This window comes from Aethalodelphis obliquidens, unplaced genomic scaffold, assembly GCF_003676395.1.
Source record: "Aethalodelphis obliquidens isolate GAN/ISIS:26980383/991018 unplaced genomic scaffold, ASM367639v1 scaffold8, whole genome shotgun sequence".
Taxonomy (NCBI): Eukaryota; Metazoa; Chordata; class Mammalia; order Artiodactyla; family Delphinidae; genus Aethalodelphis; species Aethalodelphis obliquidens.
Window position 1 is genome coordinate 54,997,993 of NW_020837952.1, and position 25,247 is coordinate 55,023,239.

General features: G+C 51.8%; 1 protein-coding gene across 4 annotated transcripts in view; it reads right to left on the bottom strand.

Moving 5' to 3' along the window:
- TMEM184B (transmembrane protein 184B) overlaps positions 1-16,703 on the bottom strand; it is a 49,010-nt gene extending 32,307 nt beyond the window's left edge. For 2 of the 4 annotated variants that reach the window (XR_003433003.1, XM_027107646.1), the window contains exon 1: positions 16,557-16,672. The gene's annotated coding sequence lies outside the window, so the exon portion shown is untranslated. Of the gene's footprint in view, positions 1-638; positions 802-16,556 lie in introns of all 4 variants that reach the window. The other 2 variants (XM_027107645.1, XM_027107644.1) reach the window with 2 other exon arrangements.
- Between the last annotated feature and the right edge of the window lie 8,544 nt (positions 16,704-25,247).

The following is a 25,247-nucleotide window of genomic DNA, read 5'->3' on the forward strand; positions in this document are numbered from 1 at the left end:
TGTTTCCTGGGTGCATCGTGCTATAACCAGGACCCTTGGGCCAAATGAGCTTAGGCATTCAGAGCTTTCCAGACTTTAGGAAGGATTACGGTGCTGTATATGGTGCTTAGGCAGTAACGCCCCCAGAGGGGTCTGGGCGGCACCCCAAAATCAAACACACAGTACTTCCACAGAGAAAGGTGAGATATTTTTAAAGACCCTAATTAGTCTCGCATCAATTCAGGTCAGATTTTTGCCACGAAATTAGCTTGCTGCAGACTTAGGAAGAACCTCTGGGATTTCGAGCGCTCTGGATTCCAGAAAGGTGGAGAAGGGACTCGGGCGTGGACCACCCTCCAGAGCTCCGGGGAGGCTGATGCTCAAGGAAGCAGGAATCCAGTGTGGTTTATTTTTTCACTTATTTTCAAACATGACCCCATCCCGCCTCCTGACCTGAAATCCTTTGAGAACATGTGAGGCTCTGAAGGTGGGATGCAGTCCTGACTCCTCTGCAGAGCCCAGGGTCCTGCCAGCTGGGTCCCAGCCTCCCTCCCTAAGTGCTGGCAATACCGGCTCCCTCCACATGTAGCTCCGGCCCCTGTGTCAACGCACCCTCCCCTCTGCCCTGGTCCTCGTGGCGGGTGACAACTTTCACTCACAGGTCATCCTCAATGTCACAGCCTCACCGAGGGCCGGCCCCCTCACTCCCGCCCAGCCGCACCGTGCTCGCTCCGTGAGGTTTGTTCTGACAGTGTTCCTGTCTCCCCACACCTGAGTCAACGCTCTGTAGGCCTGGCACAGTGCCAGACACACAGCAGAGACCTGGAAGAGAAGAATCAATCAGATGACTGATGAATGTCCGGCATTAAGCCACGTGCTGCACGCTGCCGGCTCTCCGTCCCTTGGTCCCCTCCCCACCATCCAGAGCTCAGCTAAGGACCTGGACCTTTGGCTGGAGGGAGGGATGGGCTGGGTGAGGGCAAAGGATGGAGGCTGAGTCACACCATCTCACACACATCTTCCATCGTGGAGAGCCACACCAACGAGGGCAAAGAACTTGTCCTACGTGCCTCCGTCAGGACACAGCCCAGTCCACCTGGTGCGAGCAACAGGAAGGTGAGAACCTGCCAAGGTAGACACATTTGTACCAGCTGGCACAATCTAGCAACGTTCTGCCAGCATAAGGAAGCTCCCAGTCAAACAGGGCTAGGAGTCTCCTGGCAGGAGCACTGATCAAGGAACCTCTGAAGGGTGATCAGTCATCCCTGTCTTCTCCCCAACCAGCCTGCAAGCTTGTGGAGGTCAGAGGTCATGTCTTATGTGTAGCTCTGATCCCCGGCACCTACCTCAGAGCCTGGATATGGTTAGCACTCAACAGGCTTTGGCTGGATAAGGGGGCAACCGAATGAATGTTTGGGCTTTGCAGCTCCTTCCAACTCTAAAACTCCTTGACACCCTCCACCATCCTTGCACCAAGTCCCGGGAATGGCATGTTATCCTGCTCCCCCCTCACACCCCCAGATCTTTATTCCCACCTGCCTTTGTAGCTATCCCCTTCTACGGCCTATTACAGTTTGGACGTGGCATGTCTTCCCTGGTATTGACCATAATTGTGATTAGATTTGTTCCCTTAACATCCTGTAAGTGGGGCTCCATGAGGGCAGGGACCAAGTACTGTGATGAAAAAGTACTTGCTGAATGACTGCTTTGGGGATATGTTGACAGACACTCGGCCAGGGGCGTACCTAGAGCAGGCCTGTGGCACTCTACAGTTGACAAAGCGCTCCTGACAGCCGTGTGGAGTAGGTTTTATTGCAGTCAGAACATCCTGGCAGGGGTATCAAGGTCCCCGGAGAGGGCCTTGGGGAGCACCAAGCCACAAGGTTGGACAGAGTGCACCTTGTGGGTGCAGAAAGCCAGGCTTCAGGGGATCAAGGGAACAGGGTCGGGCAGACCCAGCTCCCAAGAAAAGGGAGGAGTTCCAGTTTATGAATGTCCTCTCCACCTCCTATTAGCTGCCAGAAGGGCACTTGAGAACCCAGGATCGGAGTACAGGGAAGTGAGGGGTCTCGAGTAAAACTCAACCAGGCCCTGGCGAGGCCTGATGAACCAAGCCATGCCTTAGCAAACAGCTCGGAGTGATGCAAACGCGCACGGCCCCTAACACAAGCCCCGCCCCGTCCTTCTCTGGGAGGGACGTCTGGCTGACTCCCTTTCTGAAGACACCCACCTTTTCCAGAAAAGCTACAGAGCTCCGTGTAGTCACTAGACTCAGACACCTGCCTTGGAATTTAGGTATTTCGGAGAATCTCACCATGTCACCCAGATTTTATTCGACCATTTCGCTTCATGCTTGGGAGACACCTTGCTGTTTCGTGTCTCCCACGGATTTCCTGCCTGGAAGGCTGAATGATGGCCTCCCGAAGATGTGCACATCCTAAACCCCCGAACCTGTGAATATTTCACCTTAAATGGCCAAAGGGACCTTGCAGGTGTGATTAAGTAAAGGATCTTGAGATAAAGAGATTATCCCAGATTATCTGAGTAGGCCAGATATTATCACAAGGGTTCCTACAGGAGTGGGAAAGAGAGGCTTTGAAGCTGGAGGAAGGGCCCTGAGAGCCAAAGAATGCATGTGGCCTCTAGAAGCTGGAAAAGGCAAGGAAACAGATTCTCCCCTTGAGCCTCCGGAAGGAACACGGCCCTGCCAGCACCTTGGTTTTAGCCCCGTGAAATACATTTTAGTCTTCTGGCCTCAAAACCAGAAGATAATAAGTTTGCATTTTAGGTCACTAAGTTTCCGGCAGTTTGTTACCAGCAGCAGTAGGAAACTAATACACCCAGTTTACAGATGAGGAAACAGAGGCCTGGAGAGCTAAAGTCATTTGCCCACAGAATCCTGGTAAACGGCTCCTCACACTGCCCGTGCCGTACTGTCAGGGGCCCAGATATCCGAAGGCTGTTGAAGAGCCGTGGGCTCTGGAGTCAGACACCTGGACTTGACTTCCAGCTCCGTCACTTACTCGCTCTGTGTCTGCAGGCAAGTTATACAACCTCTCCCTGCTGCAGCTTCCTCAGCGGTACAATGGGCTGCAGCCACACTTAGCTCCGAGGGAGCCGTAGGGAAGAAACAAGTCACTATAAGGAAAGCACTGCGAACAGGGCCCGGCCCCGAAACAAGTCACCATAAGGAAAGCACTGCGAACAGGGCCCGGCCCCGAAACAAGTCACTATAAGGAAAGCACTGCGAACAGGGCCCGGCACCGAAACAAGTCACTATAAGGAAAGCACTGCGAACAGGGACCGGCACCGTACGACGTTACCTGTGATGATTCACTCCCGTTTCAATCATTGCATCCTTCAGCCAGGCTGAGAGAGCACACTCCCAACGGTCTCTGAGACCCGGGCCAGTCCTGTCTCTGGTAGTTGGCTCTTTTTTTTAAATCTTCTGAGGTCATAGTTTCATTCATCAGTTTCAGATCCAAAGTCTTTTGAGCTGCACCCATGAAGTGCTCGCTCGGGCAGTTGCTACACACCCACGGGCCAAACTGGGCTGGCAACACGCTCACACGCACATCTCCAGAATACGGAATACGAACGCAGCCTGGGAGGGGTTTCGGTTCTTTTATTTAAGATACTCGGAGGAATCTCCACCTTCGCAGAGCTCACTAGCAGCACTTGACCTGAGCACGGTTAATCTGAACTGGCCACTGCTCTCACTTCAGTTGCCTAGGGATGACGGGCCCTCCGGTCTCTGGGGGCTGTTTGTTCTGTGGACTTCTGGGTGGCTGTCTTTTGGGGGAGGCTGACCCACATCAGAGCAGGTCAGCAACCCACAGCCTGGCCCTTCTCCAGAGGAGATTAGAGGGAAAGCGCGGCCAAGGGCTGGGCGCTGCTGCCTGGCTAGCCTTTGGAAAAAGGATCACATGCCCTCGCGAGGGGGGCAGGGTCCCACCTCTCAGTTCCACGCCCCTTCGATCAACACGGACAAGCTGAGGCCACGCTAGTGGTTCCACATCTGTCCCTGTTCTCCTGGGGTCAAGTTCCCACGAATCTCTCAACAGGAAAGAAAAACCATCCAATCATGTATCTGTCCTTCACTTGGTGTTGGGGGCAGGGGGGTAGGTGCAGAAATAAAAGGGAACAACAAAGTAATCCAAAATCCTTCAGCAAACACTTACTTAATTCAGCCTTGTAATTAAGTCTTTTTTTTTTTTTTTTTCAACACATACCAGGCCAAATTTTGATCTTTACGGTTTTCTCTCAAACTGAGAACGGATGGGCCAGTGCTCGGTCTCTCTAGCTAGACTCTGCGTCCCTCTAATGAGACCACCTTTTCATCCAGCTAAACCCCACCCAGCCCTAAGCAAACGGGTCCCCTTTGGATGCGGAACCCTCAACAGTCCCGCTAGCCCTTGGGTGCAGGCTGTCTAAACTGAGATCCCTGAACCTGCCCTGACCCCTGGGACCCCTTTGGTAAGAAGCCCAGCTCCAAGGGCAGAAATAGAGACACAGACGTAGAGAACAAACGTATGGACACCAAGGGGGGAAGTGGTGGGGTGGTGGGGGTGGTGGGATGAATTGGGAGATTGGGATTGACATGTATACACTGATGCGTATAAAATGGATAACTAATAAGAACCTGCTGTATAAAAACATAAATAAAATAAAACTCAAAAAAAGCAGCCCAGTGAGAAATCCTAGCCTGAACTTCATCCATGCCAACGTGTACTAAGTTGGGCAAGTCAGCGTTCCACCCCAGGTGCACACCCCACAGGAGTCCATGTGCGCCACACAGACAAGAACGAGAAACTTCACTGCAGGCCTGTTTATAACAGAAAAAGCCTGGACACAACCCAAATGCCTATCCTCAGAATGAACAGGGATGGCTGAACCTTGAACAACAATGGGTCAGGGGCGCCGGCCCTCAAACATCCACGTATAACTCATAGTCAGCCCTTCGTATCCGTGGTTCCATACCCTCGGATTCAACCAACCGTGGATCACGTAGCACAGTATGTATTTATTGAAAAAAAGCCATGTGTAAGTGGACCCACACAGTTCAAAGCCATGCTGGTCAAGGGTCAACTGTATATTTAAACAGCGTGAACTTCCGTGGCACAGTGAGCAAGGACTGCTCTACACAACCTGGGTGACTCACTACAGGTTTTCCCGTATGAGACTCTATTTGCAAAAAGGTCAAAAACAGTCAGTAGTGACGAGGTGTGAACAGTGGTTACCTCAGAGGTTCATGACCTGGATGAAGGAGGCCCCAGGGAGCCCCCAGGGAGAGGCTGGGAATGTTCCACAGCTTGATCTGGACAGTGGTTTACACGGGTATTTACAGAGGTAAAAATCCATCGCACTGTACGTCTAGTTGTATACTTTATTGGAGTAGGTTAATAAACATACACTTTCAAGCACCTTCTATGTGCTAAGTCCAAAGGGTATCTCCGGCAAGACTCTAACTGCTTAAGAGCTTACAGTCCAGTGGGGAAGAAAATACACTCAAATAACAATATAAGATTGCCCGTGGCCAGTGGGGCAGTTAATAAGAGTGGGCCAAGGGATCAGTATTACTCATGAGTCAGGGGAAGTGGTAGAATAAGCTGATCAAATGCAGGCGTTTTGGAGGCAGCCAGACCTGTGTCCAAATCTTACTTCTAACTGTGTGACCTGGACGAGATGTTTGCTCTGCTTCTTCATGCTACGGGGGAACCACAGTTGAACCACAGCACTTCATGGGTCCTTGTGAGGATGAGGGAAAGAATGTACACAAAGCCCTGGGGCATAAGACTTGTTATTCCTGTTGCAGGGGGGGCCTGCCCTGTGCCAGGCACCACCGTTCACAGATGTGAAACGGGCCCCGCCCCCCATGGCTCCCGATCCCACCACAAAGAGAGCAGCCCCCATTCACCCACTCGGCAAACATCTAACAAAACAGGGGCTGTGATGTGGCCTTTGCCCTAAAGGAGCCCACAGCCCAGTGGGGAATCAAGACACCTAGGACACAATGTAAAAGGCTTAAGTGCCAATGGAGAGGAACAGATAAAGAAGCAGGGGAGGTCTGAGCTGGGCCTTGAGAGGCAGAGAGGATTTGGGCACGTGGAGACCGCTAGAGAGGGAAAGGCAAGCAGGCAGAGGGAACAGGATGAGCAAAGGCACGGAGGCGGGAAGGCGAGGAGGCACGTGGAGAAAAGAGCGACCAGTCAAGGGTGGCTCAACAACAGGGGACCCAGTAAACAGGGCCTGGGACAGGGTCTTTATTTATGTGTCAGTGGGGAAGCCCCTGAAGGTTTCAGGGGAAATAAGCGTATCAGAGCAGGGATTTAGATGACAAGCCAGACAACAGGGAGGCGGTTACATTTCTCCAGGGCTGGGGCCACAGGTCAGATTTCCCGAGATACACCTGGTCCCCTTCCTGAGACCCAAGCTTGCATTCTTGATTAGCTGATGGTCAGGGGCCTGAATGAGGATGGCTGGTCCTTGAGGGGGTAGCCTTGACCTTCCTGCACTGGGCAAGAGGGTGAGGATACATTTCTTATGGTTCTTGTTTATTTAATTGTATTCAGTTTAACTTTTTGAAAAAGTCACATATTCACATGAATTGGCACTCAAAGCGTACGAAGGGTCTCCAGTGAACAGTCTCCCGGCACCAGCCACCACCCCAGAGACACTGCAGTCACCGACTTCGTGTGAATCCCCAGAGACCCTGAGCACATACATAAGCAAATGCACTTTCTATTTGCCTTCACTTTCACGCAGATGGAAGCACACCAGACACACGTCCTGTACCCGCTACCTTCACAGCAATCTATCTTGGTGACTGTTCTGTACCCGTGCATGGAGTCTCCATCTTATTTTTTATGGCTGCACAGTTGTCCATGGTTTGGATGGACCATAATTTGTCCCTGGCCCCTGCTGATGGACTTTCAGGTTGCTTCCAACCTTTTGCTATTAAAAATGAGGCAGCCATGACTAACCTTGCACACGTGGTAACTCATCTGTAGGATAAATTCCTAGAAGTGCAACTGCTGGGTGAAAGCCTTCAAGGATCTGTAATTTTGAAAATGTTGCTAGAGAGGCAGGATACATCTTAATTGCTCATCCAAAAAATAAGCCTAATTATTGGGGAAAATACTGACAACATGTAGTTCCAAGGATGCCCAGATGAAGACACAGTAGACACAGAGAGAGCACTAGGTCGGGAGATGGCTCTGGACCCAAATCAGCCCCAACTCGCCCAGCGTCCTGGTCCATGGACTCGCATTTCCTCACCTGTGAGTGAAGGGCCAGACCCGCTCAGCCCCTCGGCCGTCCCCAGAACGGACAGGCTCTGGTGCCCTGGTCCCAGGTCAGGGGGAAGTGTGGGAGATGACTGGAGTCACCTCGACACCTGACCCTAATTGGTCTCCCTGGGCAAAGGCGCCATGGGAAGAGCAGGCAGGCCACGGAGCGTGCACCAGAAGCAGGTCTGGAGGGGACAGGTGGGAGTGCAGAGCCCGAGACGGCGGGGTGCTTCCAGTCTAGCTATCCTGAATGAGTGACAAGCACCTCTGGCCACTTCCCATGCGTGAGCTGTAGGGACGCCACAGCCATGCGAGACACACTCAGGCTCCACGACATTTACTGCTGTGTCCATCACGGACCTGTTAGGTAACAGCCATGGCCACCTAAACCTCACTCATCAAGCGGTGGCTGGCAGAGGATGGAGGAGGGCCTCTGGATACCTAGTGTCCTCCCTGTGAGTGAGGACAGCTGGGTAAATGCAGCGGGCAGGGCAGGGCTTCCTCCCACCCGCACGAATCTGGCTCAACTACTGAGAACTGCAAATGGAAGAAATGGTCTTCCGCCCCCAACCAAGCGGGAGACACCTCTTGGCAAAGCAAAGCCAGCATTTGAGAGGCAGAACCCTCGCCAGCCTTCCCGTTTCCCAGCCCGTGCTCTGCTCCAACAGACTGGACAGCCAGGAACGCCTGTAAATCGAATCATACTTAAATGCACCGAGGTTATATCGCCATTAACATTTTTCTAACCACTGCCCAGGGCATCAAGCTTTCTTTGTAAAGCAAGTATGTACTGTTTTGCTAAATCTAGATTTTCACATGCCTTATTTGTTTAAAACCTACTGACAAACATGTAGAGATGTACTTCTGTTCCAGGAGGTGAGGCCTTGACGCCAACTGCTCTGGGAGAGCTCCCTCCCTCCACTCCTCCACTCACCTGCCAGTACCTGTGCTCCAGGTGGTCCTGCTACCTGGAAAGCCCTCCCCTGCTTCTCCACCTGCCCACCTCCACTGTCCATCAGAGCCCCCAGCTCAACTGCCCTTCCCCCAGGGAGCCTGGGCCCCCCGCACACCAGCAGGCAGAGCAGACTGCTGTCTCCTGGGGCCCCCACAGCTTTGACCGGATCCTCTATGAACGCTCTTTCCAAGTCTAAGCAGCAGTTCCACCTGCTGGCCTTCCCAGTGGGAATGCAGGCTCTCTGGGGGCCACGGCTGTGCTGAAGGGGTCACTCAGAGGAGCAAGGGCACACAGGATTCGAAATCAAAAACCTGGGTGCTTCCTTCCACAGGATCTTAGGCAAATTCACCCCTCTGAGCCTCAGTCTATCCGTCTACAAAGTAGGCACAATAATTCCAAGGGGCCAGGGCCAGTGGGAGGATTAAATGAGATGATATATGTGAAAAGCAATTTGCAAACTGCAAAGCCCTACACCAATTCCAGTGAGGATTAGTAATATTAGTACTAATCGCAGCAAGATCTTTTTTGACCCACCTCCTAGAGTAATGAGAACAAAAATAAACAAATGGGACCTAATGAAACTTAAAAGCTTCTGCACACCAAAAGAAACCATAAACAAGATGAAAAGACAACCCTCAGAATGGGAGAAAATATTTGCAAACGAAGCAACTGACAAAGGATTAATCTCCAAAATATACCAACGGCTCATGCAGCTCAATACCAAAAAAAACCAAACAACCCAATCAAAAAATGGGCAAAAGACGTAGACATTTCTCTAAAGAAGACATACAGATGGCCAACAAACACATGAGAAAATGCTCAACATCACTAATTATTAGAGAAATGCAAATCAAAACTACAATGAGGTATCACCTCACACCAGGCAGAATGGCCATCATCACAAAATCTACAAACAATAAATGCTAGAGAGAGTGTGGAGAAAAGGGAACCCTCATACATTGTTGGTGGGAATGTAAACTGATACAGCCTCTATGGAGAACAGTACAGAGGTTTCTTAAAAACCTAAAAATAGAACTAACATGTGACCTAGCAATCCCACTACTGGGCATATATCCAGAGAAAACCATAATTCAAAACAACATATGCACCCCAATGTTCACTGCAGCACTATTTACAATAGCCAGGACATGGAAGCAACCTAAATGTCCATCAACAGAGGAATGGATAAAGAAGATGTGGTACATATACAATGGAATCTTACTCAACCATAAAAAGGAACGAAATTGGGTCATTTGTAGAGACGTGGATGGACGGAGAGACTGTCATACAGAGTGAAGTAAGTCAGAAAGAGAAAAACAAGTATCATATATTAATGCATATACATGGAATCTGAAAAAACTGGTACAGATAATCTTACTTACAAAGCAGAGGACTTCCCTGGTGGCACAGTGGTTAAGAATCCGTTTGCCAATGCAGGGAACACGGGTTCAACCCCTGGTTCGGGAAGATCCCACATGCCGCAGAGCAACTAAGCCTGTGGGCCACAACTACTGAGCCTGTGCTCTAGAGCCCATGCACCACAACTACTGAGCCCACGCGCCTAGAGCCCGGGCTCTACAACAAGAGAAGCCACCGCAATGAGAAGCCCGCGTACTGAAAGGAAGAGCAGCCCCCGCTCGCCGCAACTAGAGAAAGCCCATGTGCAGTAACAAAGACCCAACACAGCCAAAAATAAATAAATTTTAAAAAAAATAAATAAAAAGCAGAAATAGAGACACAGACGTAGAGAACAAATGTATGGATACCAAGGGGGAAGGGGTGGGGTGGAGGGGGATGAATTGGGAGATTAGGATTGACGTATATGCACTACTGATACTATGTATAAAATAGATAACTAATGAGAACCTACTGTATAGCACAGGAAACTCTACTCAATGCTCTGTGGTGACCTAAATGGGAAGGAAATCCAAAAAAGAGGGGATATATGTATACGTACGGCTGATTCACTTTGCTGTACAGTAGAAACTAACACAACATTGCAAAGCGACTATACTCCAATAAAAATTTTTAAAAACTAGATTAAAAACAAAAAAAGAGTAACATTAGTACTAAATAGTATGTTAACATTACTTAATATTAATTTCCTCACACACATCCGTTCACCAACACCTATCATTGTGCCTGCAGGCACCCAAAATGACTGCTGATGGAATCCCAGGTTCTCTGTTCATTCCAGACAGAACAAAAACCACGGCTGCTAGAGATGGAGACCAGGAGCCTCTGCCAGTGGCTACAGCAGCAGCAGCTGTGGGGTTAGTTATTTTTCCCCTGGAGCTTTCCTGTAAGAGATAACCCAGAGGGCTTTGGGAAACAGCCCCACCCAGCAGAGTGGAGGTGTTCAGCCACCTGCCAACAGGACGGGGCCTCCCTGCGTGCAGGCTGCCCACAGGGGTTGTAGCAGGAGAAAAATAAAGGCATCAAACTCCACACACTTCTCCCAGGGTGGGGAGGCTGTCTTATCTGAAAATCACTTTCAGGGCGGCAGATGTAGTAACTTCCAGAGGTCTCATTCCACCCGCTTCGTTGAGGTGAGGGCTGGGGACAGCCGTCCTGGGACCACCCATGGCCTGAAGCTACAGGGTCCTCAGATCGTGGCTCCCGAACAAGGATACTGAAGTCTTCAGGGGGATCCCTTCTCTATCCATCTTCACTTGACGGTGAAGACCGGCTCTCCCTCCAAGACAGAAACCAGGCCCTCCTCTTGTGGGCGGGGTGGATTTCAAGGTTTTCTAACCTGGGACCTCATCTGAGTGAGCCCTGTGGCAGCCAGGAGATGGGCAGAGGAGGATAAATAACCCCACTGGAGGGCAAGTGACTGGCCCAAGGTCATCACCAGGTTCTCTGACTCTGTGCAGTGCCCCACCTGCTCCTCACATCATCGTGCCATCCAGCAAGAAGGGTGGAGACCTCGTCTTTCCTACAGACCTTGAAATAAAGCACCAAGGGGCTCTGTTTTAGAACTTCTCTGATTCTTTCATATCTACGGCTAACTTTCATGTCATGGGTAAACGCTTGCAGCTCGGTGTTATGTGAACAATGAGCTAATGCAGGAATGACGCCTAGAAGGAAAATATGCCCACTCTTCAACAGTGATTATTTCTTGGTTTTAGAAATTTGGGGTGATTTCTATTCTTATCCTCCAATCTTTTCTGGGTTCCAAATTTACTATAATCAACAAGTACTATTTTCAAAAGCAGAGAACCCCATTGTTTTTCACAGGCTGAAACACTGCAAACCTTCCATGAAATACTCATTTTGTTGTGTGTGACCTTTTAAAAACATGGTAGAACTGGAAGTGATTAGTAGGTTAGGAACAAAAGTTTTCTGGGTGGGATCTTCCCTCTCTGGTTTCCGCCCCAGAGGAGAAGGAAAAGGAGGTGACTGTGGGGCTTCCTGCCTCTCAGCCCAGGCCTGAGACCTCCAGACCATTGGACGGAGCCTGTCCTTGAACACACCCAAGGCTGTTTAATGTACCTGTCAGCTCCTGGTATAACTCAGTTCTAATAAACAAGCCTGTTCGGACCTATCACTTCTCAAGAATAATTCCAGCTTTATCCTGTGTGGCAATGATACTAACCCATCCAACTGTTGGTTTGTTAGTCAAAGCGATTTCAGCACCTACTCTGTGCAAGGCATCGTGCCACACACTGAGCCACCGTTAATCCGAGACGGGAAAAACAACCAACCAGACCGAGGCCCCATGTCATCCTTCTAAGTTCTGCCCAAGCATAGGGTTTCAGATGCACTAAAACAGCAGCAAACAGGAATGTGAACAAACGCAGCCTAATTGCAGCCTAATTCCAGCACCGCCCCTCCCAGGACTTGGACGAAGCAGGGGCCTAGCACGAGTCCCTGATGAGAACACTGGCAGCTTAGCTGCACTGCATTAAGGTACCTGCACCACATGCCACCCGGCAGAGGTAGACAAAATGGGCAGGAAACGGGAGACAATCCGAAACTGGGGGACCTTCCAAATCTTCTCTCCAGGGCCCCTCACACTTTACTTCTTCCCCTTCCTGTCCTCTTTGAGGCCAAGAAGATCACATTCAATTAACATTTACTGAGGGCCTACTACGTGCTGAGCCCCAATGCCAAACAATTTTGCAGACAAAGGACTCAGACCTTTGCTTTGCACATGCTGTTCCCTCTGCCTGGAACCTGCTTCCTTATACATGGTGACAGCGTAAACGTCACCTGGTCAGAGAGGTGCCTGCCCAGGCGGGAATGCCTCAGTGTTCCCTCAGAGCACCTATGACAACTGGAACGGTTCTCCCCAGCTGGACTCAGCTCCCTGCACTGGCATACAGGCGTGCAACACCTCTTTCTTGAATAAATTAAACAGCCTGTAAGGTAACAATGAAAGCCAGTGTTTACTGAGCACGTACCACGTACAGCCGGATGCTGTGCTGAGCTCCGCGCAGACATCAGAGCGTCACAGCCATATCACGGCTCCACTATTATTACTCCTCTTTTACAAATGAAGGAAGTTGCATCATCTCCCGCTATTCTTTAAGAATGGGAATCAGAACCCGGTAAGCAACTTGTCCAAGGCCACGGAGCTAACAAGAGAGCCGCAGCTCCCAATTCTTCCTCCAGAAGGCTCAGCTTACCTCCCTCTCTCCCCGGAGCCCAAAGGGGTGCTTCTTTCTCCTATGCTCCCAGTGACCATTTTTGTCCCCTTCCTGAATTCTCCGCCTCCTCTCCCCAGGCACCCAATTCAGAAGTTTTCCTTGATTCCTCCCCTCACGTCCTACACCCATGAGCTCCCAGAGCCAAAGCTGTGCTTCAGCAGACATCCTGTGCGAAGACCCCTAGTCTTTCAGCCCTGGAGGGAGGGACAAACTGGGGCGCTCAGCTGGTCGCTCAACACCCAGCAAAGCAGGCGGGGAGGGCAGGCATCCCCTCAGTGAACCCACACATCCCCACCCCCCTTTGCCTGTATTTATAGCACTGATGAGCATAGGGGTCTGGAGGATGGAAGATGGGGGAAAAGGAGCGGCCCACCCTGTCCACAGCCACAGTGTGAGAGGTCAGCAAGGACCTGCCAGACCCGGGAGGGCCAGGAAGAACCCGGTTCCAGTTCAGGGGGCCACCCTACCGCCAGCCACGGAGGCCAGGGTAGAGCCAGCATTACAGCAGTGAGCTCCAGAGGCCTGTCCTGAGTCACACAGGGCTGTCGGGACCAGAAGCTGCTGGAAGGATAGAAGCGCAAGGCAGCAGGGACCGAAAAGGATGCCAGTGACCCGAGGGAAAGCAAAGGAGGGAAAGGCCCAGTCTCCTTGGAGTTACCTGCAGGAACGAAGGAAGAAGGAGCCGCGGGCACACTGTCCCGGAACACGCGGCTGAGGCTGTCGCTTCCTTTTGGAAAACTTCAGGGCTCCCTGGTGACCACACCGGGGTCAAGCTCAAACTCCTTAGTGGGGCCTTCAAAGGTCTTCACGCCCTGGGCCCACCATAGCCATGTCTGGGCGAGGTATTTCAGGCCTCCGCACCTCTGCGCAGGGGGGCTTCCTCTGCCTAGAATGCCCTCTCCCTCCACAGGCAGAGCACTCCCCGTCGTCCTTCAAGGTGCAGGAGGTTTCACTTCTACGATGATGTCGGGCACACCCCAGGGTTAGTGGGGGAAGAGCGTGGGCTCCAAGGTCAGCTCCACAGCCCAGCGCGGCTTTACCCTCCTAGGCTGCCTCCTCTGCAAAACGTGAAGGTAACTGTTCCCACCTCACTGTGGTGGGAGGATGAAACTCAGTCGGTCATGAAAGCACTTTGAACTGTGCCTGGCACACAGTAAGTGCTTAATGAACAGGCTGTTGTTCCTACTGTCCTCCGGCCCCACTAGGGCCCTCTGTTTCCACCACAAGCAGAGCACTCTCTGTCGCATATCTGTTACACGGTGGACAGCCTCAGCCAACCACAGCCTCTTAAAAGACACAACCCACGACTCAGCACGGTGCTGGGCACACAGTAGGTCTTCAGCAAGTGCTCACTGCCTGTGAAGGTCCAGTGGTAGACCCCCCCAGAGTTCTCCCAGGGCCCAGCAGCTGGCCTTCCACAACTCACACACCAAATCCCCAGTCTCAAGGCCCAGCAGAGTGAGAAGGGTATTCACAGTTACTTGGTTTCAAAACAATAAAGGACCGTACTCTGCCTTCCCACTCCAGGGAATTCACAGGGAGAAATGAGCACAGGAGGGACTGGAAATAGCATGGAGCCCCTCTTGGGGAAGAGAGCTCGGCCGGCCCGCCAGAAACCAGGAGCAAAACCTCAAAGGCAGAGGAGGAGAAAACAGCCTCCAGACAGAAGCCCGAGCTCCACAGAACTCGGCCAACACCAGTGAACTAGGACAAGATCACCTGCACCCATTCTGCCCTGAAGCTCTTCTTCCCACCCACTTGGAGGCCTTTAGAAGGGGTTCCTGGGGTAACCCACTACCACATGGGAGCAACTTAAAACACATCCAGGATCCCAGAGGCTGCACAAAGGAGCCAGGTTGCCTGTGGCCAATTCTTGGGGGGAATTGATGGTGACTTCTCCATGCACACTGGCTATGGGGGCCTTGTGTCTGGATTGGGGTCACCGTCTACGTCCATCTCCCCAGCAGACTGGAAGCCCGTAGCGGCCAGGCACCAGGTCCCATTCATCTTTAGACCCCTGTGCCCCTAGCATAGTACCTGGCATGTCGTAGATGTTCAGTAAGTTACAAGGCAGCACACCTGGCAGCAAGAGAGGTCCTGGTTCATGGATGACTCCATCCAGGCCTGCCACGTACATGGACAAGGAGTCACGTGCTCCCTCTGGGTCTCAGTTTCCTCATTTGTAAAGAGGGATAACAAACAGTTCTGTCCACGCACAGCCTCCGAGAGAATTAAGTGGGGAAATATACGTGGAAAGCACCAAAGCATCAGACGAATGCTAGTCAGCCTTCCAGTTTCAGCTCAGCTCCCCTCGCCCCCTCCACCCCATGTTGGAACCTTTTCTGCTGGCCACGTTTCCCCTCCCCCAGCACTGAACCCACTCTGCATCCCCTCTATTGTTTTATATTTTTCACATCATTGTGACTACTTGATTCTAAGTTTGATTCCCCGACCGACCTGAGAGGTCCTGGATCCCAGGGGCATCATGTGTTTCTGTTCAAAGCCTAATAAAATGGGCACACAGACCTGACCGCTGGGGCCTTCCCACCCCACGGTCCCAGCTCTGATACACACGGCACCCTCCAGCAAGATGTCCCGATGTGCAGAGCCTAGGGGGCCCACCAAGCACGCTGGAAAGGAAGGGAGATAGGAAGGGATGCTGCACCCACAAGCTGTGCGGGAGTCACACCTCTGAGACCTGCGCCGCCTTTGCAGGTGCGTGAGCTTATTTGCCTGGCTGCCTCCACAGCACAAGGGCCTCCAGGGCACAGATTGCTGCTTCTTTCCTTACATAAAGCACCCAGTAGTCAGATAAATAATACATGCCCTTCTCCTCACACGCAGGTATCAGACGTGCAAACACCTGCTTTGCCCCACAGTGCCCTGGGTGTGGGTGTGTGCGTGTGTGTGGGTGTGTAATGTCTGACCTTGCACAACCCCAGAGGGGATACGGGTTGGGAACAGATACTCACGCCCACCTCTCAACCCCATCTCCTTGCCTTGGCCTAGAGTCAACTAGCACTAGACCCAAGCAGTGTGCCCAGAGAAGAAATGTCTGGGACGGATGCACACACCCTAAACCAGTCTCTGTGTTCCTTTTCCAAGCACATATCCTTGGAGCCCCAGGTTCCTGCCGGTGCCCCTCCAAACTGCTGACCTGTATGCAACGCGTGTACACCTTCATGCACGCATCCCCAGAGGCCTCGCCAGGCTAGCCACCAGCCCAGATCACAGCTACCCGCACAGGGCAAGGCCGACTCCCCCACTCACTAGGCTGTGCCAGGCGCCAGCACACCCACCGGGCGCACACCATCCCACTTGCAAAGGGCCTGTCCATCCGCTTCCCCTCTCTCCCGGCCACCCCCACGGGCAGGTCCGATTACACTCCAGGCGCGGGCCCCGCCACGCTGGCGAGGAGGGGGCAGCGCACACCCACGGGCGGCCCGCGACCTCGCAAGGTGGGGAGAGAGCGCAGGGCGAGACGGGCGGGGCCGCAGACGCCCCCTCCCTCCCCGCCAGGCCGGCCACCTTCGTCCGCTCCCCACCCGGGAACCCGCGGCCAATGCGACCCGCGGGGCGCCCCCCCGAGCGGGCCTCTCCAGAACGGGGCAGCCCCGCCGCCCCCGGAAGCCCTCGGCCGACCCCTCGGGGCCTCCAGCTCAGGGCCGGTGGGTAGGGTACCTCAGGAGCCCATGGCGGCGCGTGTGCGGGCGACGCGCGGCAGCCGGACTGTGAGAGCGAGGCAGGCTGACGGCACCGCAGCGCTAGTATCTCGCCGCCGTCGGCTCGTCCCGGGCCCAGCAAAGTGCCGCCGCGGCGCGCCTGCGCACCGAGCGCGCCGCCGGAGAGGGCGGGGCAGCGAGCGCGAGGCTGAGATCACCCTCCCGGCCTTAAAGGAGCCGCCGTCCCAAACCCCAGGTGGTGGGAGAGATCCCGCTCTCCTACAGCCGATCGTAAACCAGTCATGAGTCGCCTCCCCAACCTCCATCCCACTCCGATCCCTGCCCACCAGTGAGCTTCTTGGGGTGCAGGGACAGAGTCTTGGGCTCCAAGCTCTGTCCCTGGCACTCGCTGGCTGCATGGAGCTTCACCTCTTTTCCTCCATTTGGGCCTGTTTGAAGATGAAACAATATCTAACGGCTATTTGTCGAGTGAAGGATGCATGTGGAATTGTGGAATGAATGCATACTGAGGTGCTGTGTGCAATAACGCGAAATGAAATTGCAAAACAGAGAAAGAGGTTTTTCTTCCCACTCCACCTAGCAGCACTTCCTTCCTGCCCCACCGAGCTCTAGGTGGCCTAACTAGCAAATTTCTTCAGATATCATTCAAACTGCCTAGCCCATTTCTGTTTGCCAGGTGCACACCCAACTCAGTTTAACTAAAAAACATAAAATCCAATCAAGTTCCGGCTTTGGTGTGTTCAACATCCCCAAATGTATTTCTATCCCCAGCCCAGGCTCCTCCCGTGAACTGTGTACTCACCATCTCATACCCGAGGTTCCAACAGGATCTCAAAGTCAACATGCGCACAACAGAACCATTTCCTCTCAAACGCAGAGACCTGCACTGTCACAGCCTCCCCACCAGAACGGTTAGCAGCTCCATCCTTCCAGCCCCCAGCCTAGAACTCCTGGAATCATCCTTGAATCCCTCCTCTCACCCCTTTACCCACTGGAGCAGGAAATTATGTTGGCTGTACCTGCAAAATATATCTAGACTCTGACCTCTTCCACCCCATCTCTACTGCCACCACCCCATCCACTTTCTGTCCAGGATTATTGCAATATTCTTGTTATGGACTGAATGTTTTTATCCCCTCAAAATTCATATGCTGAAATCCTAACCCCCAATGTGATGGTATTAGGAGCTGGGGCCTTGGGAGGTGATTAGGTCATATGGATGGAGCCTTCATGAATGGTATTAATGCCCTTAAAAAAGAGACCCCAGAGAACTTTCTAGTCTTCTTTCTGCCATGTGAGAATACGGTAAGAAGTTAGCAGTCTATAATCCAGAAGAGGGCCCTCACCAGAATCTATCACGCTAGCAGGCACCCTGATCTCGGACTTCCAGCCTCCAGAACTATGAGAAATAAATGTCTGTTGTTGATTAGCCACCCAATCTATGGTAATTTGTTATAGCAGCCCAAGCTGATCAGGGTTATTGCAACATTTTCCTAACCTGTTTCCCTTTTTCCAGCCCTGCCCTGTGTCCCAGTCTACTTCATTGCAGGAGCCAGAGGGATTCTTTTAAAACCTAAGTCAGAACACCGCACTTCTTTGCCCAAAGCCTGCCATTGGCTGTGCATTTCACTCTGAATAAAAGCCGAAGTCCTTACAAATCCCTGCAGAGCTTTGCTTCATCTAACATTCCATCCACCCAGCAGTGTCCGACCTCATCTCCTCCTCTTGCTTCCCTCCACACTGACCCCTTGCTGTTCCTAGAACAAATGAAGCACGCTTGACCTCAAATCCTTGGCACTGGCTGTTCCCTCTGCTGGGATTGCTGTTCCCTCAGACACCTGAATGCCCCCTCCTTCACTTTCTTCAAGGGGTTGCTCACGTGTTCCCCACTCAGTAAGTCCTGCCCTAACCACCCTAGTAAACTTGCCAAACCCCTTACATGCGGTCCCGATTCCCCCTTTCCATGCTCTAGTTTTTCCCACATCACTTAATTTCTATCGTGACATAGTTTGCCTGTTTTACTGTTTGTCTTCCACCAGTAAAACGTAAGCGCTACAAGGACAAAGATTTTTGTCCTTTTTGTGTCCTGATCTAATCCCAGTACTTAGTACAGGTGTTGGTATAGAGAACATGCTTCAAAACGTTCTGTAGCATGAAGAGTTCTCTAGGAAAAGTCCTTCCCAGCCCCCAGGTAGGAAGTTGCTCAGGGCTTTCCAGCACACAAACAAGGCTTATCATCAATTGCATCATCATCATTTGTTCATGACTTCCCAGCTCTTCCTCCCTGCACCTGAACCACCACCACCACCACCACCACCCCCCCCCCAGCCCAGGGCAAAGTCCTTGTCTTAATTACCACCATATCTTATGCTTAGCATAGAAACCAGACACGATTTGACATCCAGAGTGGTCAGGCCAAACCACACCCTGACTCAAGTTGTTAGCCCCTGTTCATTAAGGGTGTTCTGAGTCTCAGTTTACAGAGGCCCTAGGCTGACAGGGGCAGGGGCAGGTGGTGGGTATTTTTAGGCTTGGGTTGCCAGAAAGGGGCTCAAAGACAGAAAGTCACCTGGCCTGAGTGACATGGCAGGTCAGCAGCAGGTGGCACTGTGAGCCCTAGTTTGTTGCTCCCTGGCTTTCCTCATCCTCTCCCCAGGCTGTCTAATTTAGAAGTAAAAATTTACCCCTCTGTCACCATCCCACTCCGTGCAAATGCCCATTCACCCTGGCTCAAAGATGCCACTCAGTTCGGCCCCTCTCCCTTCCATGCTGGGGCCACTGTCCTGGTTCAGGTCCCCTTATTTCTGGACAATTATAACAGTTCCCCAACCCACTAGTCACCTTTACCCCTGCTCACTGGCTACTGAAGGAGCCTTTCTCCACCTCTAGCAACCAACTACTCTTCCTTCAAAGGCCAAATCCGATGTCATCTTTTGGTTCTTTCTTGATTCTCACCTCCCTCACTCTCCTCTCCTCCATTCTGGTCTAATTAGTTTCTCCCCAACAAAAAAATCGCAAATAAGCTGAAATTCATCAAAGAATAGTTAAGTAAATTATGGTAGATCCATACGATGGTATATTGTGTAGATACTGAAACAGCCACTTTACACATTTCAAATAATAAGGGGAAATGATTAGGAATAATACTGACTGGAAAAGGTAGTAATAACTTTGCATGATAGCCTGATCTGAACTGTTTACTTCTTTTTTTTTTTTTTTTTTTTTTGGTACACAGGCCTCTCACTGTTGTGGCCTCTCCCATCGCGGAGCACAGGCTCCGGACAGGCAGGCTCAGCGGCCACGGCTCACGGGCCCAGCCGCTCCACGGCATGTGGGATCTTCCCAGACCGGGGCACGAACCCGTGTCTGCATCGGCAGGCGGACTCTCAACCACTGCGCCACCAGGGAAGCCCACTGAACTGTTTAAAAAAAACCTTTTTTTTTTTTAGGCTTAGAAGAAAGATTGGAAGGAAATATAACAAAATGTTAACAGTGGGTTCTCCCAAGTGGCAGAATTATGAATATTGGTTACCTTCTCTCTCTCTCTCCCTTATTTAATTTTTGTTTCTCTGTATTTTCCAAAATGTTTGCAAAATCATGCAATCTCTTCAAAATAAGAAAAAAGTTATTTAAAGAAATGGTCTGGGACTTCCCTGGTGGCACAGTGGTTAAGAATCTGCTCGCCAATGAAGGGGACACAGGTTCAATCCCTGGTCCGGGAAGAACCCACATGCCGCGGAGCAACTAAGCCCGTGCGCCACAGCTACTGAGCCTGCACTCTAGAGCCTGTGAGCCACAACTACTGATGCCTGCACGCCTAGAGACCGTGCTCCGCAGCAAGAGAAGCCACCGCAATGAGTAGCATACGCACCACAACAGAATCCCCTGCTTGCTGCAACTAGAGAAAGCCCGCACGCAGCAACGAAGACCCAACGCGGCCAAAAATTAAAAGAAAAATTAATTAAAATAAAAATAAATATTTTTAAAAATAATAAATAAAATGCATAGTAGGGAATTCCCTGGCAGTCCAGTGGTTTGGACTCTGTTCTTTCACTGTGAGGGTGTGGGTTCAATCCCTGGTCGGGGAACTAAGATCCCACAAGCTGTGCAGTGTGGCCAAAAGATTTAAAAAATTAAAAAAGAAATAAAATGCATAGTAATTTTCTGGAATTCATGAGAATGGACCCTCACATGAACAGAGGGCAAACAAGGACTAGGTCTTAGTCATCTTTGTTCAGAACCTGATGCACAGGGTCATCATCTTCATCACAACTACTTTTCATTGAGCAGTTGCTATGTGGCAGGCAATATACTAAGCTCTTCATTATCTCAACAAGCAGCAGTGATGGCCATTTGGCAGATGAGGAAACTGAGGCACAGACCTTGGCATCATTACTTGGCCAAGGTCACACCTGAGCAACCCGGCACACAGGGAGCCCTCGTGAATGTTTGTTAAATGAACCCGGAACCCACAGTAGCCCCCACAGGGAACTAGGAAAATCAGCCAGTGAGAGAAAATGCTTCTGACTTCACAAAGCCTTTCCTCTTAGGGTGGTGATCTTCAGGACATCAGTGGCCGTCAGCAAGCAGAACAAGGCCGTTCCTGGGGACACCGTCTAGGTCGTGTGTGTGTGTGTGTGTGTGTGTGAATCAGGGATGTGGCTGGTGATGATTTACAGGTTGCTGGGAAAAGACCCTGAGTTGGAGACACAGAGAGAAGGAGCTTCCTCTTTCTGCCTGTCAGTCACACACACACACACACACGTGCTCACCTGTACCTCCAACAGAGGTGAGGTGAGTCCCACTTCAAACTCACCTAGCCAAGACAAGCAAAAGAAAACAGGCCAAAGAGAAGGATTTACTGCCAGTTTCCTTGGAATCACTAGGAACTTGTTTCAGCTTCTCTACAAAACCCCAGGTTGCAACCAACTATCCTGAGCACTGCCGTCAGGAAAGGGAGGTCCTCCCACAGGTCAGGGACATGCAGGAGCTGGGGAAGCTCGGTCCAGGGTCTCCTGAGAAAGCCTTTAATAAGAGGGAGGAGAGGGGCTTCCCTGGCGGCGTAGTGGTTGAGAGTCCGCCTGCCGATGCAGGGGACATGGGTTCGCTCCCCAGTCCGGGAAGATCCCACATGCCGCGGAGCGGCTGGGCCCATGAGCCATGGCCGCTGAGCCTGCGTGTCCGGAACCTGTGCTCCGCAACGGGAGAGACCACGACAGTGAGAGGCCCACGTACTGCACAGAGAAAAAAAAAAAAAAAAACGGAGGAGAGGAGAGGAGGAGCAAGAGGCCTGGTGTCCCAGCCTCAGAGCTGCAGTGACCTGGACGGCATGACTTCGGAGGGGCTGCACCTTGACCATAGGTGCTTTGAAGATGTTGAGATGAAAGGCTTTGAGAGGCATAATTACCTGAGATGCTGTCCTCCCAGGAGCCTGCAGGAGCCCAAGTTACTATCTGCAGAGATCTGTTGTAGAGGTCCCCAGTGGGGCCTTCTTAAACAGGCAGTACCCCAGGACTCGGCCCTCCGCTCCCCTCACCCTGGCTGCTGGCTGGACTGCTCTCCCATCCCATCATGTCTCCTGCATGGGTAGCGCAGCCTCAGTGAAGCCAGGCTCCAGAAGTGCAGCTTCCTGAACCTCAATAGGCTACGGGACATGGCCTCACATGGGACAGTTGGGAGGACAGGGAGATGCTGTTGGTGCCTCAAGGCTAGGGTGAAAGGAAGGATGGCAGGGAGCAGGCCAGAGGAAGAGGAGGAAGGTGGCTCCGTGTCACCATGGCAACATTTATCCGGCTCGCCAGACCCCTTCTCCCTCTCCAATTCACGTGCAGCCAGGAAAGCAGGCCCCAGAGAAGTGTGGCTTGAGCGAGGGTAGATGTTTGGTGATTGGGCAGCTTGAGGTTGGAGCTTGGAATGGGTTTACTCCTTGGAAGGTTTAGATGGGTTCCTGCGGGAACCTGTGTTGCAGGCTCTGGGAGAGGATGTGACATGAGGGCTCAGCATTTTGGCTGTAACTATTCCTGTATCTGTTTCTGAAATAGAGTGTGGGTGGGGGAGGGGGAGGCAAGGGAATGAGACGGAACACAGGAGTGGAAGGTTCTAAAGCTACGCTGGAGTGACCCCGCCCCCGACTGGAGCTGACGGCAGTGGTCTGCCCCATCCACTCCTCCATGGGAGGCCCTGGCTTGCGGAGGGAGGGGGAAGGCATCAAAAGGTAGGTAGGAAAGGAGAGGGGATGCCACCACCTAGGAGGCAGCAGCCGCGGGGCGTGGATGGCTCGTGTTTTACGGGGCGTGGGGGAGCGTGAATGAACCAAGTTCAGAGGAAGCCTAGTCCCTCCTTTTGTCCCAGACCTAGTTCTCCCGGTGTCTCCTCCCCTCCTTCCTCCTCCAAACCTTCTGCCATCCAGTCGTCAATCCCCCTTCTCCAGGGTTCTTTGGCCTCCAAACGAGAGCAGACCTCTTGGAGTCTCAAAACCACCTCCTTCCACGCCTCACCCTCGGCTGCCTCTTCCCCCCACTTCCCACCCACCCCAGTCGAAAGGTCACCTGTTGATTTTTAGAAGAGTGGTCACCTGTGTGTCTGTGAGGGGGAGTATTGCACGGGAAGGGGCATGGGCGAACTTGCTGGGGTATTGACAATCGCCCACATCTGCATCAGGTGGTGATTACGCGGGTATATAGAAACAGGTAAAAAGCTATGGATCCGTGTACACTTAAGATGTGTGCGCTTTTCGTACACGAATTATACTTCAATTTAAAAAAGAGAAAAGAAAAAGGAAAAGAACTAGGGGAAAATGATCAGTAGGAAGCTTGTTTTTTTGCCAGCCTCCCTTTCCTCTGCCCGGTGGCTTTGAGCCCGCTGACCACACCCTCCTCCTTCTTGCCCCGCCCCCAGCCCTGCTCCTCCCTCCCTGGCCGCGCCCCCTTAGTTTCGAGCTGAGAATGCACGTCCCCCATCGGCGTTCTAGCTTTCTATCAGTGGTCCTGCTGTGCTCCCAGGCTCCCAGGCAGGGAACCTCAGAGCCTCCGACTCCCTCTCAGCTGGCTAAGCACACCGCGTTCGGAGACGGTTCAGTCATCCTTGCCTTCTGGTTGCCTCCTGCCTGGATTGTGACCATAGCTCCCTAACAACTCTCCCTGTCCCCTTTCTCCATCCTCCAATCTCCCTATCCACTGTTCCCAGATGCACATTCCTCAAGTTCACATCCATGGTGTCCTCTTCTCTAATCAGCGGTCCCCCGCAGTGCAGGTGCTGGCGGATGGAAAGCAGGCCATTGGGATCTGGCCTCTGCCTCTCCCAGCCTTGGCTGCTGTAGATCTTCTTCCCCCTCTGAGCTTGGAAACTCTGTATCAAGCTGGTCCTTTGCACATGCTGTTTCCTTGGTTGGTAATGACTGTCTCCACCTCACCACCTTCCCCAAACCCGGCCGCCACCACCCAGTAAACTCACTGGGTGAGTTTCAAGGCTCAGGTCAAATATCTTTTTTTTAAAAAAAAGAAATTTATTTACTTATTTGGTTGTGCCAGGTCTTAGTTGCAGCAGGACTCCTTTAGTTGTGGCAGGCAGGCTCCTTAGTTGCGGCTCACCGGCTCCTTAGTTGTGGCATGCGAACTCTTAGTTGCGGCATGCATGCGGGATCTAGTTCCCTGAGCAGGGATCAAACCCGGGCCCCCTGCATTGGGAGCGCAGAGTCCTATCCACTGGGCCACCAGGGAAGTCCCAGTTCAAGCATCTTTGAAACACCTTCCTGATGACGTCAGACACATTCCTCCCTCTTTTGTCCCTAGTTCACACTGGGTATCTCACACTGGATCTTGGATTGGGATGAACCACTTGCTAACCTGAGTCTTAACTTTGGCCCCTGGAAGCCAAAGTCACACCTTGTGTTTGAAATGTGTAGTTACCATTACTGAGCACTTAAGAGGTGCCTGACTGTAGTGAAGGTTAAGAGGATGGGACACTGCACCTCAGGCATCATAATACACCAACCTCATAGGATTGTTATGAGCAGAGGGTGGGAAAAGGGCCTGGCACAAGGAGCCTCCTCAGCCCTTATGTGCACCTGTGGTTTTATTTAATCCCATAACCTCTGAAGTAGGTATTGCCACCTCCACTTTACAGAGAAAACCGAGACCCAGACAGTGCCCAAGATCACAGAGAGATGGAGCCAGCCCTCTGGAATCCAACCCTGTGCTCTCCACCCCTCACCCCTGCACTCCACTCCACCTCAGCCCAGCACCTGGCATCCACAGGCCCAGTCAATGTTTGTTGCATGAATAAAAATGATTCACCAAGTGGCATGCTTGCCCCCTCCAGTCTGGGCAAAATTTCTGGGCAATTGCTTGGCATACTCGATAAAAATAAATTGTTTGCATGGTTGACGCATCCTGGTCACTCCTCTGGCTTAAATATCACTTCCTCAGAGGCTGTCAGCCACTACCCCCTCTCTTATACATTAGCTCCCTGAATAAGAAACACAGGAAGGACAAATCAGAAACCAATGAGGATCGTGGATAGGAACACAGTGGAGGGGGCAGGGATGGGAGTGATTCTGTTACTTGACTTTTATATAGCTTGACGTTCATATATGTAATACCTCCAAAAAAACAGAATTAAACCAAAAGGGGAGGGACACACTAACTCATTTTATATATATATATATATATATATATATATATATATATAT